The sequence below is a fragment of the Crocodylus porosus genome, unplaced genomic scaffold (assembly GCF_001723895.1).
Source record: "Crocodylus porosus isolate Cpor-Errol unplaced genomic scaffold, CroPor_comp1, whole genome shotgun sequence".
NCBI classification, from domain to species: Eukaryota; Metazoa; Chordata; order Crocodylia; family Crocodylidae; genus Crocodylus; species Crocodylus porosus.
This window is the reverse complement of record NW_017728909.1, coordinates 53,584,039-53,604,874: the sequence shown is the minus strand read 5'-3', so window position 1 is coordinate 53,604,874 and position 20,836 is coordinate 53,584,039. Positions and strand designations below refer to the sequence as shown.

The following is a 20,836-nucleotide window of genomic DNA, read 5'->3' as shown; positions in this document are numbered from 1 at the left end:
AAGCCATCAGATAGGGTTGTACTATTAGAGTTCAATTCTTGCAGGGCAAACAAACTCTGTTGCATTACTAACATTCGATACTATGCATCTCTCTTTATTCTCTGTTAGGTCATCAAGTGTTGCAGAAGAAATGCCAACAATGAACTCAGATTTCATCAAGTCAAAAGCTTTTCATTTAATCTTTAAATAGCTACTATGTATTAACAAACTAAATACTATCAGATCATACTGAGCACAACAGGCATACAGCATGAAAAATACAATGTAAAGAAAATACTGAATGACGCAGTTTTATTAAAATACTCTCAAAAAAAGATCAACCACAAAAAGCTGTTTTATGTTGCACTATTAATAATCTTATAAATCAGCTACATATAAACTCAATGCAAATTTAACTGCAATCAAGCTTTTTAAAAAAGCAACTGCAGTTTGACAATCTGGCTCATAGTCACAAAATTAAAGAAAGAAACTGCAATATATTCTGACAATTAAAAATACTGTTAAACTGTAATAATAATAATGCATCTATAATACTATAGTTAGGGCAGGTAGGTAGGTAGGTATGTATCATAACTGAAAGGTTGTTATAACAAGCTTGTATTTAACTCCTTCCATGATTACGTCTTTCCCAGACTTGACGCTTGAAGGCCCAAAACTTATTTTCTGTCTTCCAACTATAAAGTGTGTCCAATAAATAATATTCCCTTACCTCAGAAATGTTCCTTGTCTTACATCCTTGAATCATTTAGGCTAAAAACAATACCATCTTGTTAATATCCAGTTAATATAAGGTACAGCTGTATTCACTTCAAGACTGGGATTTACTTTTTGATGAATCAAGATCAAATGTAAAAACACTTAGACTTTATAAAATTCCCAGTCAAAATGTATTCTGAATTGCTCTTTTGAAGAATTTTCTTTCTTATGAAAAAGGAAAACTTGAAAAGAGATTACAAGTTTAAGGAGTCCAAGAAGTGTGTATGACTTAAAGCAGCTGTAATGATGGACAACACTATCTAAATGTAATATTATCAGAAACAACAGTGGTCTACCAATACCACTACACAGAACGATGTCAAGAAAATCAGAGGGGATACCAAGAGTACAATATACCTAGGGAGAACTAGGAACAGTGTTACCATGGATATTCCAAATCAAAACAGTCTCTAAATCATTAAGTATCTAAATTTTCTAAATTTGTGACTTCCTTATGGTTTCAGGTGGAGGGACTTAAAAGTATATTCACTATATCTAAAGCCATTTGAATAACATATGCACATTCATAAAGCTCTCTGTATGTTTTCCAACCAGAGCTCAGCATTTTTTTCTTCTTCTGAGAAAAATGAACTCACCAGAATCACCTTTTCTATTCAATAGCTTTTTGTTTAAAAGCACTCACCAAGATTATGGGAAACCAAGGTTCAGTTCCTTTACTTGCCTAACGAGATCTGAATACACATCTTCCAGGCCCAACCAGCAGGCTACTTGGCATTGTGGGACAGGGTGCTCTCAATTGCTCTTCTTGACATTGCTCCACTTTGTATGAATCTTGGAGTGAAGATTGCAAACCACAGCATAGAACAGTGAAAGTCCATGCATGCGCCATATGACTAGAGGTAAGAAGTTTTGTTTGAACTCTCAACCTTGATGAAGTCACAACCAACTTTTAAGGTCTGGGCATGCACAGGGTATAATGGTAATGCAACTGTTTATCAATGTAGATATGTTATTTAATATGGCAATTATGATGTTGCTTGTATTGAGTTGAAATAGTTTGAATTGCCTGGTCCTTTTAAATATTGCCCAGACTTGAATTTGATTGGGTACTGTGAAAAGGATGATGATTAGACCATTGGATGAGTGACAGGTGGTGTGATTAGAAGGCTATTAATCCTGTCTGGAGCAGCCAGCAGGGGCTTGGGCTCAGCCTTGCTCTCACTCTGTCTGGACAGTTCTGACTCCGGGCTCTCGAGGAGTGGGAGTTTACTGAGTGCAGGTTCCTTGCTGTGACCTGGTCATTGGGAAGCTGCAGTTGGGTAAAGCATCACCCTTTCCCTATTTGAGGTGCTGAGTACTTATGCAGGGAAAAGCTAAAAATCTTCAGGGACTGTCAGAAGGTTTCTCCACCCTGGACCTACTCAGCAGTTCTTGCCTGCCATCTGTTATTTCTGGGTTGTCTGAAGTTGCATAGCAGCTAACTGTGTAGTGACCAAAGCTCACTGTAATGTGTAGTTGATTGGTTGTGTAACCAAGGACACTGGGTGTGGGATGTGCATCAGGTTATTGATCTATCAGGTGTATTTTATTGTGTTGCGGCTCAGGTGTTTATGAAAATATTGTGTTGGATACTTGTTATGCAGGTTTTGTTGTGTAATACAGCTTGTATTGCTCAACCTACCTGTGTTGTAGTGTATAGCTGCTCTGAGTGGGGTCAGGCAGTAGATTAATGCTCTGGGAAGTTAACTTTAATGCCCCGAACCTGACTACCTGTGGGTCACAGAGGATTAACGACCCTCTGGATGAAATGGTTAACTGGTATCCCTACGAGAGCTGCATACGCAAGTTCAAATGATCTTGGAGAATTATTTCAGGTTTGTTTTTCTGTTAAGAAAACTCAACTTGAGACGCATGAGCAGATATTTTAATGCTTAGCCCTTAATGATTTAGAGAGCCTGCAGTGTTGTACAACTTGGGGGGGAGAGGGGGACAGCTATGTGCATATCTCTGGAGATAGAATGGCAGCGGTGTACCAGACAGCCTTGACTGACTAACCCAGTCTGCTCAATCAACCTGTGTCTTCCTGCAGCATAATGTAAGGATTATGAAGGGGATGTATTCTGCTCCCTGCTTGGCTGAAGTAGTAGAGTCCAGCAAGTGGCAGGAGAGAAGGAGGGAGAAAAGTATCCTGGGATGCTGGGGGACTGTGCTGTGACTTCTCTCAGAAGAAAAGGTCTACAAAGATTTGTTCTTACCCAAGAGAAACTCTTCTGTGAGTGATTTAACCCTGGTTGTTCCTGGAGCAGCCACTTTTGCTCTAGGAAAAAAATCATGAACATCTGTACACTAGGAAAGCACTAACTCTTCCAGGAGAAACTGAATGTCTGTATGCGGCCTCAGCCACCAGGTTACAGAATCATTCTTTTTCCCTCTTGCTCTGGCCCTCAATGACCATTTAGGTCTTTTATACAAAGTAGAACAGCTTCAAACAGGAAAGTCTGAAGAAGACTTATTTCAGAATACCCTACAAACTAGTAATGTGGTTTGGGTAATGTCCTGGGAGACAGAAGATGTAGATTCAAATCCCTTCAGGCAGAAAAGAGAATTAAACCAAGTGGCCCCATATCTATAAGTGATCAAAACCAGAGCTATTTGGCAAAAAGGGAACAAAAGCATCTCCACCAACTATTAGGGATATTGGGGACAGTGATTCAATTCGTTGATCCGAATCACTGTCCCCAATTCGATTCAGCGGAACCCGAATCTGAAGATTCGTTGTTGATTCAGAGCATCAGCGATTTTTGGCCATAAACACAGCTTTAAATGTTTTTTCTACATACCTCGAGGTACCAGGCGCGGCTCATGAATGCTGCGATGCTGGGGCAGATGGAGTGTCCTACAGGAGCACAGGGGGTGGGGCCAATGCTCCCCCAAACTCATACGGGTGCTTGCTCAGACCCAGGAGGCGCCAGTAGCCAAGCCCCCAGCACACTCCCTGACGGACCTGGAAATAGACTGGAAGTTCTCCTGGCCCACTTCCAGGTCTGCTGCTGAGCACGTTAGGGACCTCCCTCCTCCCTGTCACATGGAACCCTCTATCTGCCCCACCATCTCAGTGTTCACAAGCCACCTGCTACATTGAGGTAGGTAGAAAAAACATTTAAAGCTGCGTCTATGTCCAAACCATCGAATCTTTCCAAATCAATTAGGAGGGCTTGGAATCAAATCAGCGACCAAAGTTTCACACAGCCCTACCAACTATCATCTCCTTCTCTAGTAGTTTTGTGACTGTAGTCCTTCATTTTACTTTTTAAGTACCTGAATATAAAACTTTTCATTTCATAATACATAAACAACTCATTTTTTTCCTAGGTTGGCTGCTAAACCAAAAATCGGCTAGTCATACAGCCCTACTTATAAAGCATTAAATAATTGGGGGGGGGGGTCTATAAAACTGAAAACTTCTCAGTGCAACACATTACTAGTATTCATATGGAAATTAATTTTGAATAGCCAAAAAAATTAAACATTTGAAGTCTGAGCAAATTTAAAAAGCCAAAATATTGTACATTTCACTCTAATTATAATCTATTCAAATGCAATGTTAGCTCCTTCTTCAACTGGTTCTGTAGTAGCAGGCAATTAATACTCAGTTTTGGACCTGAACTGTTATCAATTTTGGTGTTCAATGATGTAAACCATTTTTATTTTCTTTTTGGTGATTTCAAAAGCCATTAGCAATGCAAATGAATAAAACATATTTCACAAAGAGGTCATTTCAAAAGAAGAATGATTTCCTGGACTCTTAGAAGATAGTATATAAAACTAAGTTTAAAAAATAAAATCTCTAAAAATATGTATTTTACTTTAAGAGGAAGCTCTAGATTGGATATTGGAACTCTGGATGAAATTTTATGGCCTCAGCTATGCCATAAGGTAAAACCAGATGATCTAAATGGTCCCTTATGGCTTTAATATAGTGATTCTCTACCAGGCTGTTGCAGCACCCTAGAGTGCCACAAGATCCTTTATGGGAATCATAAGGTGCAGCACAATATTAGCACTGTTCAGTGTCCAATCACCTACACATGACTCACAAGATAAACCCAGAGATTTCAAATAGGAATCCACAGTGTAAAAAATATTTTGCTCTGCTGTAGGCTTTCTGAATTCTTTGTAACAGAACTATTCTATTATTTTTCCATACTCAAAAGAACAAGTGATAGCTAAGAGTTGGCATTTTACAAGGGTTCCTTGAGCCTAAAAAGGTTGAGAAGCACTACTTCAGTCTGTGTTTGTTTGTTGTTGTTTTTTAACAGTTCTTGACAGTGACCTTAAATAATTTCTAGCATTCAATGAATATAAAGACCTTTATTGTGGATTTGAAGGCCAACATAGAAACAGAGTAAGTGCAAAGAACACCTAGAACAGTTCTTAGAAGTATTCTTCCTGCTGAAAACATAAACAAGCAATAGGTCTCTGGGAGTACAGGAGATGGCATGAAATAGTAGCAATTCTACACCACTCACATCAGTTCACAAGCCATGACCTATCAGCAACTCTCATGTTTGCACAAAGCTCTTGTGTTTAGACAGCACAATCTGTGAGGTGCCAAGTCCTCCCAATTTCCTTTGACTTTTATGGAAGTTGATTCATTCAATCTCAGAAGATTCCAATCTTCGGGCACAAGCCCCAAAAAATTGGTCATTGCATACCAGCCAGAATCTAGCCTGTAGTATATTTGGTTACATTTTACATAACTTCCTTCAAAATCTAAATGGTGACCTATAGGAGTTAATTATCTTCTCTGGTTAATTAAGGTGCCTGAAACTATTTTATATATTCCTTTCTTTTTCCAAGTCACTGGAATTCTATCTAAAGAATGACATAGTTAATTGGTTAAACTACTCTTGTTTTTCTAAAGTGAGAAATTCTAAGTATCCCAAAGGCATTTCATTCCAAAACAGGAAGCCAAAGAGAAGAACACTCAGTTATTCTAATCTTGTACAGATCTTTTGGAAAGTATTTTCTTAAACATTTGCTGAAAGAACCTTTTCTTGTACTACATGTACTGAAAGTGGGGTCCTACAGAAAATGCAACACATTTGCCATTTAAATTACTCCTGGTTACATAAAGGGATCAATCTGGAACTATCTATCAACAGTCTTTCTCTGTCTTCTATATTTTCCATACATTACAAGTCATTTACTAATCAAAGAATTTGGTGGAACAAAAACAGTGCAAGTTTAATAACAGACATTTCAAAGAATCCCTAGATTACTCTATTCATCAAGTAAAACATTATTACTAAGGTTGTCAATACTACTGTTGCAGGGGTAAAGACAAAATGTAACTTTTCTGCCTAAAACCCTGGAAACAGGAACATGTAACTTAGCTGTCAAACAAGGTATAATTTTGGTGTATATGGAATATTTAAAACGTGTATTATTTAGGTTTTTAGCCTGCAAGACAAAGTGCAAGTGGATCTCAACACCCATTCAGAGCCCATCTGACTTCACTGAGACTGGAACTAAATACAATAATCTTCCCACATACTACATGTAGAAGGATTTGGGTCTTACTAACTGGTTACAAATGTAGACCTACCGAATTCAAGGCAGCTGCCCACCAATTTCACGGGCTGAACATGGGGCCCAGCAGCTATCATGGGTGGCATGTGGTGGGACCCTCATGCCTCTGATTGGCTGAGGGGCCCTGATGGACCTGCCCATCACCATTGATTGGGTGAGGGAAGCCTGTCATATTGCCTGGCCCCTCACCGTGGACTGGCTCCAAGGGCTGTCCATCGTGTAGCCCCATCCCTTGCCACTGACTGGTGGAGTGGGGTAGGGCCACATGACAGGCAGCCAATGAGGGCTGAGTGGTGGGGGGCAGCAGCCATCATGCCAGCCCTTTAAGCAGGAAGCCCCCCACCAGTTCCCCTGTCCTCCCAGTGGGCTGCCATAGCACGCTGAGGACTACTGGCTCACTCTGGGGAGCACACATTTTCTTTTCAGTAAGATTTCTTTTCTTTTTTTTAGCAATTTTTGCAGATTTCACTTTTGCAGACAATGCTGGATATTGTGAATTGCAATTTCAGTAGTTCCCCTGTTATATATTCTTTGAATGTGTAAATCTCTTCAGTGTAATGTCACATAAATTCTGGCTTGGTCATCTATGGCAAACCAGTGCCTGCCTATACATGTATGTGCCATCCACATTGGGACAAATGACATTGCCATTTCCCACTGGAATGAACTAAGGACAACTACTCCAGGTTGAGCAAAATGTTTAGAGAAATTAAGGTTCAAGTGATCTTCCTGCGAATTCTTCCTATCCTTGGAGAAAGAAAGTAAAAGCATGACTTATAAATTATTTATATGATTAGGGACAAACATACATACATAAAAGCTTCAAAAAAGAAACAGTTACACTTTTTAACTCTCACATGTTCATGAACCTATAGTGATACAAGTGTGGCAAAACTGCTCCAACCCTGCTTCATCTAGGGTCAAACTTTTGGTAATTTAGTTCAGGTCTAAAAGCAAGGATTTTAAATAAGTCTATCAAGATGGGATAATACCATATAAATGTAGAATAGTAAATGTAGTTTCCGCATTTAAGAAAGAGAAACAAGTTATCAATGCAACTACAGGTCCATTAATCTGATCTCTATCGTATGCGTAGCTTTGGAACAAATTTTGAAGGAAAGAATAACTAAAGATGTGGAGGTAAATGAAAAATGGGATAAAATGTTACAAAGGTTTAGTAAAGGCACAGCATGCTGTATTTCTTTGATGAGATAAATGATTTACTACACCAAAGATATGCAGGAGGTATAATCTATCTGGACTCAGTGTCACATGGAAAATTATTATTTAAACTGGGAAAGATGGGGATTGGGACAGGAACTGTAAAGACCTGGCATAAAGTGAGATATTAATGGGTTGTTAAAACAAGAGAACCATCAAGCTGGAGCAAGTTACTTACAGCGTACCCCAAGAATCACCCTTTTCCAATCATATTTAATATTTTCATTAATGATCTTAGCACAAAAAGAAGGAAAAGAATTATGAAATGTGCTGATGACAGATGGAAGACACAGTTGACAGTGCAGAGATGACAAATTGTATGACACTGAGGACTGGACTAATAGATGTGGGAGGAAATGAAATAGTACCAGGTTCAAGCTTATACACTTAAGTATTAACAAAAAGAATGCTTGCTATGAACTGGGAGCTCTCCCTTGAAAGCAACTGGGAAGGAGAAACACCCAGGAGTATTAATCTGTCACAGGGACACTCTTACCACCAAAGCCAAAAATAAAGCAAATGAGATCTTAAGAAGTACCAGGCAGGGATGAATCTGGGGTGGAGGTGCAGAGGGGTAAATTCAGCCCCCTCCTCACTTATGTGGCACATTGGTGCAGCTCCTGCCAGAATCACCACTTTGGTGTGGCTCCAGAACTCAAGGAACGAATGCTGCAGCGGCCCCTTTCTGCTCCCTCTCTCCCCCCACAATCTTTTCTCTGCTGCCAGGGGTGGGCAAAGGGTTAGGGAAAGAAGTGGAAGCATTCACCCCATGGGTTCCAGAACCATGCCAAGGCAGCAACTCCAGCAACAGCTGTGTTGCCAAGCCAATGAGCCCAAATAGCTCACTACTCACATATTACCACACACTGCCACTCCACTCCTGGATCTACTACATGAGATATTTTCTGGTGAAATAAGGAAATATTAATGCCATTATAGAAGGCACTGGTGAGATCTCATTGGGAATACTGTGTAAAATTCTGGTCAACCATGTTCAAAAAGACAAATCCAAACTGAAACAGGTATAAAAAAAAAGGCTCATAGGATGACCACGGGAATCGGGAGCCTTTTCATATCCAAACTACTGGTATGCCTATAGCACTTCTGCAACACTGTTGACAGCCCTGTTAAGAAGCACAGCCCTGCCCACTATCTTCTATTTGCATACACCAACCCTAGAAATTAGGCAGCTTATGCTCTCTGTCCCTAGCACAGCTCCACTATTCATTTTTTAATCTGATACAAAAAGGCAATACACATACCCTGGAAAGGCTGTCCTACTTAACATAGCAATACAGAGACTGAGAAGGAGAGCTGATATTTCCCATACATACTTCAGGAGGGTGAACATTATGGAGGGGGGGAAGCTATTTAAGTTAAAAAAATATTGGTCCAAAAACAAATGAGTATTGATTGGCTGTGAAAATATGAGCTGGAAATCAGAAGAAGTTTTTAACGTAAAATCAGTCTGGTGCTGGAACAGTTTTAAAATGGAGTTGATATATTTATGAAAAGGATTACATGCCACGGTGACCCACAGGAGACTGGACTTGATCATCCAGGGGGTCCATCCATTTCACGTTCCTACTTAGTGAATATTATTCAAAACCTATTCCTACAGCTTTCCAGTGGCATAAATTGCAGTAATATCCAAGTTCTTCATAAACATTAATCTAGCTTCACAACATCTCTACAAGGCAATGGGGCAGTATTATTCTCAGTTTTGAGATGGAAAGTTGAGGTACGACTAGGATTTTTTTCAACATACTTATCATATACTGCTGCTGTATATGTTCAAATACAGCTTTAGCTGATGTCAGTCACATCTGAGCATGCTTTGTATTTCTGCAAATCAGACCCCAAAACCTTAAGATGGCATTGAGACTATAAGGAATACAGAGTTAGTGACCACCTGTGTAGGTTTTTGTTTAAAGAACTTACTACAAAAATGTCTACAAAAGTAGGAATAGGATCTAATTGTCCCGTGCAAATTTCAGCTACATTAGTATGAAATTGTCCTCTCCTCTGGAGTTCCCTCCCTCATTCACTCCACAACTTCAAACTTCTGCAACAAGATACATAGGGTTCATGAAGAAAGCAGTATCTTTCACTATGTAACCTCGATTTAACCCCAAAACAGTTCCATCTGGAACTCTAAAATGAGGCAAGATTCCCTTGGAAAAAAAATTATGTGGTTCTGTAATTAGATAATTTATCAAAAGGCATAAACACAAGGAGGTTGCATTATAATTGCACAGAAAAACAGTGCTGGCATTCCTAGCATTCAAATGTTCAACTTTACAACATATTTGTGTTCTTTTAGATCTGTGGAATTTCCTAGATCTTAAAAAAAAAAACACTCAAGGAACAAAAATTCTATGGTGGGGCACCAAACTGACACCCACATGGTTCCTCAGCAGAGTTGATGCTATCTGGCTTTTAATCATAGTAACAGTGCCTTTTCCTCTTTGATATGAACCAGCACTATATGGTGAAGAGATACACATTTTGTCAGTGAATTTTGCAGGTATCTGCTCATAAGAGCAGAAGAATAACAAAACGGAGGAGTACTGGGTCCCATTCCAGGCTTTAAGTAGGGTTTGCATCCTAGTGGGCATACATTTTTGCCCATTTCCCCATGCTATTCTGCCCCAGTACACTTTTCCTCCCTGACTCCTGTTCCAAGGCTCCATTCCTCTGGATTTTCACCCCTGCCCTTTCTCTTTGCTTGCCTGGTCCTGGCTTCTCCTCTTCCCAGCTCCTCATGCAATTTGTTTTTCTTTACCTCTCTTTACTTGCTTCCAGTTTTCTACTCCTGGCTTCTCATTCAATTCCAGTCCTCTCCTTCATCCATTTCCTAGTTCCCTGTTCCAGTTTCTCTGTGTTCAGCCAGTACCAGAATTACTATAAGCAATTGAAAACAAGGTGCTATAATGAGAAGTGCTGAGGACCCCTAACAACAGGCAATGCTGCTGACTCCACCTATCATTAATACACTAATAATTTAAGTTGTTTCAGTTTAATAACTGTGCTGTACAAGTAACATACTTCCCATAAAATTATCACAGCAAGGAAATGAAACATTAAAGCACCAAACAGTGTATACCTTGTATTCCTCACTTCAGAAACACCTCACCACTACAACCTCCATAATATACCCCAGGGTACATAATACAAATACAAAATATAATTTTGCTTTAGTATGGATGCTGGCTCCTCCAGCACCTCTCCAATCCTCCAACATCTATTTTTTTAGAGTAGGGGGTATCAAGTGGGAGTACACGTACCCCCAGGGGAACTTGAGAAAGTCCCAGGAGATATGGGTGGACAGGCAGGGACAGAGTGCTGCCATGCACTATCCTGCTCTGCCACACAGGTACCACCCACCTAGTTGAATTCTGTGGGTGGGGAAAGCTTACACGTAGCAGCTGCTGCCACTCCGCATCCAGCCGTATGCCACCCTCCCTTTCCCACCCCACCCCATCCCACCCCAAAAAGGTTGAAAACCCCTGTTTTAGAGTACCATTAACTACAACAAACCAACAGCAAAGACTGCTTGATATCACATGCACACAGTTGCAATGAGTTCCACCTGCAAGCCTTAGAGGACTTTGTGCAAATAAAGGAAAATATTATGCAAAGCCCCTGAGCCATGAAGAGGAGGCAGCAGAAGCAGCAGGTAGAAGGGTGAGGAATCCAGAAAGCACCTAGTGTCTGCACAGAGCCAGGAGAGGGAGGCTACATCAGATACTAAGACCACCAACATTCAGAGGATCTCAAGTTCCCTACTCAAAGGAAATTCTCTCCATCATCAGTCAGGACTGAGGTACAATGGCAGGGCAGTATGTATGCAGAAAGGGCAAGCCCTTCTGCTGCTCTTTAGAAAAAAAACATGGTTTCCTTTAACACAGCTTTCAAACGGATCAATGCCCTCCATCTTAATGCATACAATTCCTGAAAAAGGTGGTCATCACAGAATTAAAAATACTTAACTCATTGAGTTATTTCTAATACAGACCTCTGTAAAATGTGGCAGATACAAAAGAGACTTCCCCTATGACATCTTTTCTACACAACTCTGAAAATCACATTACTCAAGACAGGGTAAATAAAAAGGAATATTTTGCAGCTGCATAGAAGTTGTATAGATCTGGGCTCTAGTAGATAATTCCAGTTGAGAACTTTTCAAAAAAAAATGACCTGCTGGGAGACTTTCCCTGTTTAAACTAACATAACTCCTAATCTAGCATCTCCATTGACCCTTGCAGTAATATCTGAGAGAAAGGTTCTCAAATAATCAGTTCCAACCACCTGAGGACTTTATAAGTTAACAACAACATCTTAAATTCTACCTGAAAACTAAGTAGCAGCCAGCAGCGAACAGAAAGCACTACTTTTACATCCTTTCAATATGAAGTGATCATTTCCAGTGAGCTTTGTAGAAATCTAATCCTGAGGAGACACAGAGGATAGTTTTCCACATCATAAAAAGGCTAGCTATGTACAGAATAAAACAAAAAAACCAAACAAAAATAAAAAAACAACCCCCCACCACCAATAATTCTGAGTTTAATTTCTATTTAATCCAATAGCAGTTTAGGATTTACTATAACATCTACACTAAACTAAAATGGACACAATTGTCAATAGCCTTCATCAATCTCTTCTCAATACAGTCAACAGACAGGGCCGTTTTACTGTTCTGAAGAAACTGAGTTGTCTCCACAAACTCCTGATCATCATTTACTCATTATGAAAGTAACTGTAGCATATAAAAACAACAACTCAAATGCCTCTGACATCAACAACAGGGTGAAGCAGGAGTATCTTAGCCCCCAAGCTTTTTAACATCAACTTTTCATTCCTGCTTCTTCATGCATTCAAGGACAGCAGTGATGGCATTTATCATCAAACCAGACTAGATGGAGGCTTGTTCAATATCATGAGGTTTAGAGTGTAAACCAAGGTGAAAGAACTGGTTCTAAGAGATTTCCTGTTTGTAAATGACGCAGCCTTACGTTGCCCACAGTGACTCTTCCCTGCAAAATCTCTTGGGCAGATTTTCTGAGTCATTCAAGAGCTTCAGGATGGCAAGTAGTCTCAAGAAAACTGTGTTCATGTACCAAGGGATTGATGTCACCCTGGAGGACAACATTTTTGGTGTCATTGACAGTTTTCTCTTACTTTGGTTCTACAGCCAATAGGAATCGAATCTTGACCTTCAGATAGAACTAACAGAATCAGAAAAGCAGCTAAGTATTTCAGGATATTACACAAATGTGCATGGAATAGCAGCAAACTATCAGCTGAGGCAGGGGTGGGCAATTACTTCAGGCGGAGGGCCACTAATTAAGTTTTGGCAAGCCATCAAGGACCTCATAACAGGCAGCCAGGGGCAGATAAATATAAATTTTCTAAATTTTTAGGGGCCCCACAGACTGAATAGAATGACCCGATGGGCTGCATCTGGCCTGTGGGCCGCATTTTACCCGCCCCGAGCTAAGGGACGCAAATCTACGAGCCTTTTGTGCTGTCATCCCTGCTTTATGGTTCAGAAGTGTGTACTACATATGCTAGGCACATGACGAGACTGAACAGCCTCCACAAGATGTCTGCATAAGATCCTGAAATTAAAGTGGGAAGACAAAATACCAAACACAGAGGTACTGAAGCGCGCAAGACTGACACACTTAGAAACCTCTCTCAAAAATACGAGGTTGCAATGGATCAGCCATGTCAGGAGAATGGGAGGAGACCATATCCACAAGAATATTTTTTATAGCAAGATTGGAGATGGCTCTAGAAAGCAGGGTTGCCCTTTATGGTAGTACCATGATTTATGCAAAAATGATATGAAGTCATTGAACATCAACGAGAAAGCTAGGAGGAGTGTGTAGAATCCCATCCTATCTGCAGGGAACATTTGACACTGGGTGCAGCTCCACATGAAACAGCTTTGATCTAGAGGTTAGAAGCAAAGTGAGAAAGAAGAAAGCAGCATGCTGTTAACTTGGACTCCAACTCAGACAACTGTGATTTGTGAAACTTGTAACAAGCAGACAACTGGATCTGTGAAACTTGTAACAAGCTGTGTTGTAGGGCTGTGCAAAATGTTGGCAACTGTTTCGTTTCAGAGGTGTTTGGGGCCACTTAAGTGCCCAAAACACCAAATTCGAATCAAAATGGAAGCCTCAGAAACATCTCCAAAATGATCTCCAAAACAAAACGAGACGTCCAAAATATTTTGGAAACTTTTTGGAAATTTTTGGAGTTTCGGAGCTGGGCTTGCAGGGAAACAGCTGTATGCTGCTGCCTTGCCACGCGACTCAGCTCAACAGGGAACAAAGATCTGCATGGGGGGGGGGGAGTCTCCTCAACACCGCCACTGCCCGCCCCGTGCTGCCCTGGCAACATGGGGCTGCATGGGGAGGGTAGTGGCAGCGAGGAGACCCTGGCACAGATCTCTGCTCCCTGCAGAGCCAGGTCATACAGCAGGGCAGTGCTGGTCCCTGCCACACAACCTGGCTCCACAGGGAGCAGAGACCTGCACTGGGGTCTCCTCACTGCTGGGGCAGCACAGGGCAGGCAGCAGCGACGAGGAGACCCCTGATGCAGATCTCTGTGCCCTGCAGAGCCAAGTCATGTGGTAGGGTCCAGCAGCCTTGCTTGCCACTCTGCGCTGCTTCCATGCCCCGCAACCTGGTGTGACAGGGATCAGAGATCTGTATGGGGGTCTCCACACCTGCACAGAAAGCAGTGCCCACCCCCTTCCCCTGGAGGCACCCACAGCCCCATCCTGCTCCCCGCAGGCTGGGGCCCTAAGTCCCCGGCTGGGTAGGATTGTGTGAAGCTTCCCTTGCAGCCTGTTCGAAACAGATTCAGCCGAAACGAAACAGGACAGTGATCCAAAACACTGAAATGAATCGCTGTCTTCCAAAACGGCCGAATCTTAAACTGAATCGAAATACAGCTTTTCGCACAGATCTCCTGTGTTGCTCTTGATTGGGGCTTATCAGCCACAAATGGATTCATCAGGCATCTGACTAGACATCTTACATGGACACTATGATCCAGAGGATTGACAGTTGCCTACTATACTAAATGTGTTTCAAAATGGATGGCTTCTTCCCTGATTCAGATACCACACTATAATCCCCACCATTTTTTTTCCAACTGATTTCTTCAGACTAACATTACTTCAGTCATAAACTGGTGTGAACCTCAAATAGCTGGCCCTTACCCAAGCTCCAACCTATTCTCAATGCCACAGAATGGGATGCGAGGGAAAAAGCATAAAGCATCAGCATACAGTAAAGGTAATATATAGACCTTGTCTCCTCACCAGTTCTCTTAATGGTTTTATATGTATATTAAAAACAGGAGGTGGCAGAATGGAACTTTCTCCCCACATGAGATCCCAACTGCCCATCTCTAGTAGATGTCACCAAGAAAAGTATGCATCTACTCAAGTTATTCCATTATTCCCCCTCCTCCCCCCACAGCTGGTAACAGAAAGGTTAACAGTATCAAAGGCTGACAGATCAAAGCCCAAGGAGGGACACACCTCCAGGATGGTTATCATTCCTGGATTTTATCATTACATGTTCAGCTCAAGCTGCCATACTTAAAAGTTGAGATTTCCAATGCCATCAGTATGTCCTGACATGAACTTTGATCAACCTTCCCAGAAAAGTGAGCTTACATGTAGAATCATACTTACCAAATTACCAGCAGAAAAAAAGTTTCCTGAACCAAGATTTTACAATAACATCTTTAATGATAGTAAAAATTCACTTCTCTCATTAGACAATACTGACAATATCTTCCATCAATAGCCCAGCCCTTCTAACTTGCATATTATAGCTAAAGTCCCTTCCCTGCCAGTATCTCAGAAGCCACAGTAAGTTCTACTCCCTCCTTCAACAAAACGTCTTTCCAGTGGACAATTTCCAACCAGCTCTACTTCTGCCATTGCACCAGGTGCAGCAACATTTGCTGAAGCTGCACTGTATGGTTTATGAATCTGACTGCAGTTAAAACATGAAATAAAAAAGTAGCCTGCTTATTTCATAGTGAAGTTAGTCTATCTACCATTAATGGAAGGTACTTTTCAAGTCAATTTATAAGGATTTTAACTACGTGAAGTAACCGAACATACTGAAAGCATGCTCCGTATGCCAAAACATTCATTTACCTAATTGACTATAAAAACAAAACCATCATGTACAAGCCTGCTTTTATGCCAAATTTTTATTTTGTCTTTTGAAAACATCTGACTGCACATAACAACATTAAAATAAAATCCAAAGGTCTAACTTCAAGCAGCAAAAGTTCAGAAAGTCTATAGTTAAAGCATAGCTGAGAACTATGCCTATGGCTACATCTACAGACGACATCCCACATTGCTGTCAGTCAGGAGCATGAATTAGTGATCTCCGCTGGACCTAGATGGGATAGAAGATGACCTACTATACTTGCATTTGTATCAGAAAAAATTATACTTTAACTAATATAGCTTGTTGTGAGGATGGTTGGTAGTGAGGATAGTTTTAATACACTGGTACAAAGTGCAGTTTTGACAATATAGTATAATAGGGGTGTTTTGCTATTATAGTATACTAGTCATATTCTTTTAGTGAAGTCATAGCCTATTTTTGAGGTGCTTTAAAACAGCAAAATATTGGTTTCTCAACTTGTTCCTCCAAAAAGCTTTTAAAAAACTGATATAGTTCACTGGAATTAAAAAAATAACCCCTTATTTTTCCCCTCAAGTACAAACAGCTATTCTTACATATACTATTGGTCTCAGCAAGTGCAACACATCTGGAAAGGAAAAATCTCTCATTAGAGACCCCTGAAATTCAAGGTCCAACAGGAAGTTATATTTCAAACTAAATTCTAAATTTCCTGAATAGTGACTCTTAAACCAGCCCTCTAATACTGTACAAATATAAGCTTACTATCAGTTATTGTTATTATTACTGTCTATGACAGTGTCCTCCAAACGCTTAGAAACATGGGAAATGTGCAACTACTTACAGTATATCTTAGTGCTCAAATAGAAAATGTTGTTACTACTCAAGCCAAATAACCTGAGGAAAGAAGTCCATAATGATATATGTGATCTCACTACTCAAAAACATTCAGTGAGAATTCCTCATAACATGCATTGTGTTTCATTACACAAACTTAATGTTTCCTTCCCACTTCCAGGGAAAATCTTAAAGTTGGAAATCAGATGACAATAAAAGAAGACAGGGCCAAATATATCCCCTATGTAACTCCATTGGACTCAGCTGAGTTACATGAAGTATGTGCCTTCTTGTTTCAAAACAAACATTTGGCTAATCTGCACTATTACTATAAAATGCAGTTTATAGTTTACCTTAAGTTAAACTTTAGAAAGATTGTATGTAATATAGTTATCATACAGCGCTTGATCCTGAAAGACTCATCCTCCCAAGAAGTCCTTATTTACACTAGCAGTCCTCTCAAGTTTAAGACTTTCACCATGTTCATTCAACACATGTACAAAAAACTGGAAAAGGAAAGAAAGACTCCTAAATAGCACTAATTATAGATCAACCTTTCTTCATCTTTGGTGACTTATAATTGGAACAATATGATATAAACTGTTTTATCCAGGAATAGGCAGATAGTAAACAAGAGGAAAAACAGGTAGGCATTATTAGTCCACTGCAGAGGTTCCCTTCTTAAGCAATTTTGTGGAACAGTATGAGGAAAGTGTTCTATGCAAAATGTCACAGAAGCTGTTATGCTTTTTCAGATTTATTTTAGACAGAAAGAGGTGGTTTTACTTCATTAAGTTCTAGCCTTGCAAACTCAAACTGGTCTGTGAAAACTGACATGGAGTGGTGAATTTACTTTGTCAAGTCTACACAGAAAATCATGGCAGAGCAGGAATTATAATCTAATTCCTCTAACTCACCGTTTTGTGCCGAGTCTGTAGACTGCAGTATATCTCCACAAATTCAAAATAACACCCAACCGTCCAATTACTCAATTTGTTATTTAATAAAGAAACTTTAATAATGATTCTGAAGTTTCAGTAAATAAAGCACTTACAGACCTCAGTGACATTTAAACCAATGAATGTTAGTAAAATAGCCTTTAAAGACACATTACTGTTTTCAAAACCAAACATAGCAAAATGAAGATCAAACACTATCAAGCTGTGATCATTCAGTGGTAAAATATCAATGTCCTTAGAAAGTCCTTTTCATAATTGTTTAAATTTAAAACTGAAATCACTACTAACCATGCTTAACGGTTTATCAAACGGCCTGAACCATCTTTAATCACAGTACTGTATTTACATAACTAAGTCTCAAAAGACCTTAAAATAGATCTTAGAGACTTCACAACTGGAACCACAGTTGAATTTATGCTTTGAAAAAAGTAAATCAAATCACTATAAGAAAAACAATTATTCTGTGTATTAGATATCTAATTTTAAAATTTAAAAAGGACTGTAAAATGGTTACATAAACTATCAGGCAATGTTGCTCTTGAAAGCTGGGTGACACTTAGCCAAAATAAAGCATAGTCTTCAACAATGAAGGAAAAAAGAAGCTGAAAATACTTGAAGAGTGAAAATCCCAAGGATACAGAATTGTTTAGGAATAATTATCAGGAATTATACCTTCCCACCTCTGACCCATCCTATTATGCTGGCTGTAGAATTTGATCTTGCTTCTTGATATTAGAGAACCAGCTAGAGCTGCAAGATGTTTGTGAGTTTTTACAACTGTAATTTACTGATACATTCACAAACTTTTTAAAATTATGAAAAATAACAAGGTTAAATAGGTGCTAAAATATTCTGATAAATTAGACATTTGGATGTCTAATGTAAAAAGGAAACAGAAAAAGCCATTTCTTATTCTAATTTTTGTAGAAAGCCCCTTTGGGGCTTCTTTATACACTAAAAGAACCAAAAATGATACAAGCCCATATTTTCCTTCAAGGTATTTTATAAGGTGTGTCTATTTATGAATGTGGTAGATGGTGTGTATGTATAAAAAAGAGCCAGAGAAAAGACTGCTTTCAAAAAGTTGAGGTTAACTGCTTACTGTGCATGTGACTAACATAACTGTCTATTTCCTCATTTTTTATATATTGTGTTGATGGTGGTTGTATTATAGCAACCTTAACTATGGCACAACATAGCATTATGCAGATCTATTTGAACTGGACGGACTGAATTACTATTACACTGTAGAAAAATAGGGTAACTCATGGAATTCTTTCACAAGAAATGAACTAAAACTTTTGAGCAGAAAAGGAAGGAAATTAAAATAAGTGTTTGTGCCACCTTAGTTTTGCAGATTAAATTTCAGACTTTATGTCTAGATCTTCCAAAGGACTATGCAATATTTTAAAACAATGCCTACTCAGTATAGGATCATAGGAAAGTAGGGGTGGGAAGGACCTAACAAGGTCATCCAGTCCAATCTTCAACATATCTGAAAATTCAAACCTCCTTAAGTTATTAGGAATATAGGAACTAGGACCCAGTTTCATAAATGAGGGAAAGGAAAAACAGAGGAGAAAACCTAATTTGCCAAACTTGAGTTGCCTTGGGCCCAAGTTTTAGAAGACTTAAACCCACACACTTAATCATTTGATTTGGATTTGCTTATTCACACTGCCAAAAAATACCTTTCTAGGTATGAATTTGAGTACAACCATATCATCTAATCCCTTTCACAAACTTACCTAGTTACATCTTGAACACATTAAGGTTTCTTCCTCCATCAATCCTACTACAAGGATCTTTCAGAAATTCAACTTTTGATGGTCAGAAGCCTCCTTCTAATTTCTAGACCAAATTTTTGTTAGTTCTGTAGCCCTCATCCCCTTAGAAATGCCTACAAAATAACTTGCTCCTAAAGCACACTGGCATTAAGGGATCCACAGATGCTCCTAAGACACATGTTTCATAGTAACTAGGGTCAGAAGGGGCCTGAACAGATCACCTAACCTGACCCCCTGCAACAGGCAGGAATGAATGCTGGGTTCACAAGACCCCAGATCATCCAACCTCTTCTTGAATTTGCCCGAGGTAGGGGTGAGGACCACTTCCCTGGGAAGCTGGTTCCAAATTTTGGCCACCCTAACTGTAAAAAATTGCCTTCTGATCTCTAACCTAAACCTATTCTCCATCAGCTTATTACCATTGTTCCTCATCACCCCAGGTGGTGCTGGGGAGAAAAGGGCTCTTGCTATTTGCTGTTGATCTCACCTGATGAGTTTGTAGGCAGCCACCAGGTCCCCACTCAGCCTCCTCTTGCTGAGGCTGAACAGGTTCAGGTCCCTCAGTCTCTCCTCATAGGGCCTGTCCTGCTGCCCCCTCACCAAGCGGGTGGTCCTCCTCTGAACCCTCTCCAGGCTGGCCGCATCCCTTTTGAAGTGCAGCACCCAGTATTGGATGCAGAGCTCCAACTGCAGCCTGACCAAAGTCACAGAGAGGGGGAGTATCATCACTCTTGACCAGCTTGAGATGCATCTTTGGATGCACAACAAGGTATGGCTGGCCTTGCGGTCTGGCAATGGTGGTTCATGTTCATCTTGGAGTCAATAATGATGCCAAGGACTCTGCAATGTTTCAGGGGTGTTGGCTGTAGCCATGTTGATCTAAGGACATAGGCAGACAAGGTTCTTTGGGTAAATGTGGTATTAGCCAATATGTAAAATATATATTGCATATTGGTTTCTATTCCAACCAGGAGAACACAAAACAACATCAGACTTTCCCTATGCCTGAAGAAGGGTATTTATGCCCAAAAGCTTGCAAAAGAACAATTTTTCCAACTATTTAGTTGGTCTCATAAAAGATATCACATTTACCAAAAGAACTTTGTCTGCCTAACACACGTGTACATCTTAACAAACCTTTGCATGCTACTCTGGAACAGAAAGAAAGGCACACAGGCTAGATGTAAAATATATGCTACTGCCAGCTGAGGATAAAAGGAAACACTATTATCTGCCTACTGAGTGTAAAACCCAAGAAAACAGGAAAATGTATATTCCCTCCTGGGAAGTTAAAAACATATTACAGATTATAATTTGGTTTTAAATTTTAAGATGTAGAATCTGCTGACAATTACCAGTTATGGTATTTATTCTACATGTATCTCTCTAAAACCTCTACTTCCCTTCCTGGAAAAGAGAATGTACATATATACATTGTACTCTATTCTGTTTCCATGTAACAAGCCTGAGAAACAATACATTAAACCACTCCTTGCTGCTTCAAGTTTGTAAAGGTTATTTTAAAATG

General features: G+C 39.8%; 1 protein-coding gene across 3 annotated transcripts in view; it reads right to left on the bottom strand.

Moving 5' to 3' along the window:
- Positions 1–20,836, bottom strand: part of ATG10 (autophagy related 10) — a 160,576-nt gene that overhangs the window by 93,217 nt on the left and 46,523 nt on the right. The gene's annotated exons all lie outside the window — the stretch shown is intronic.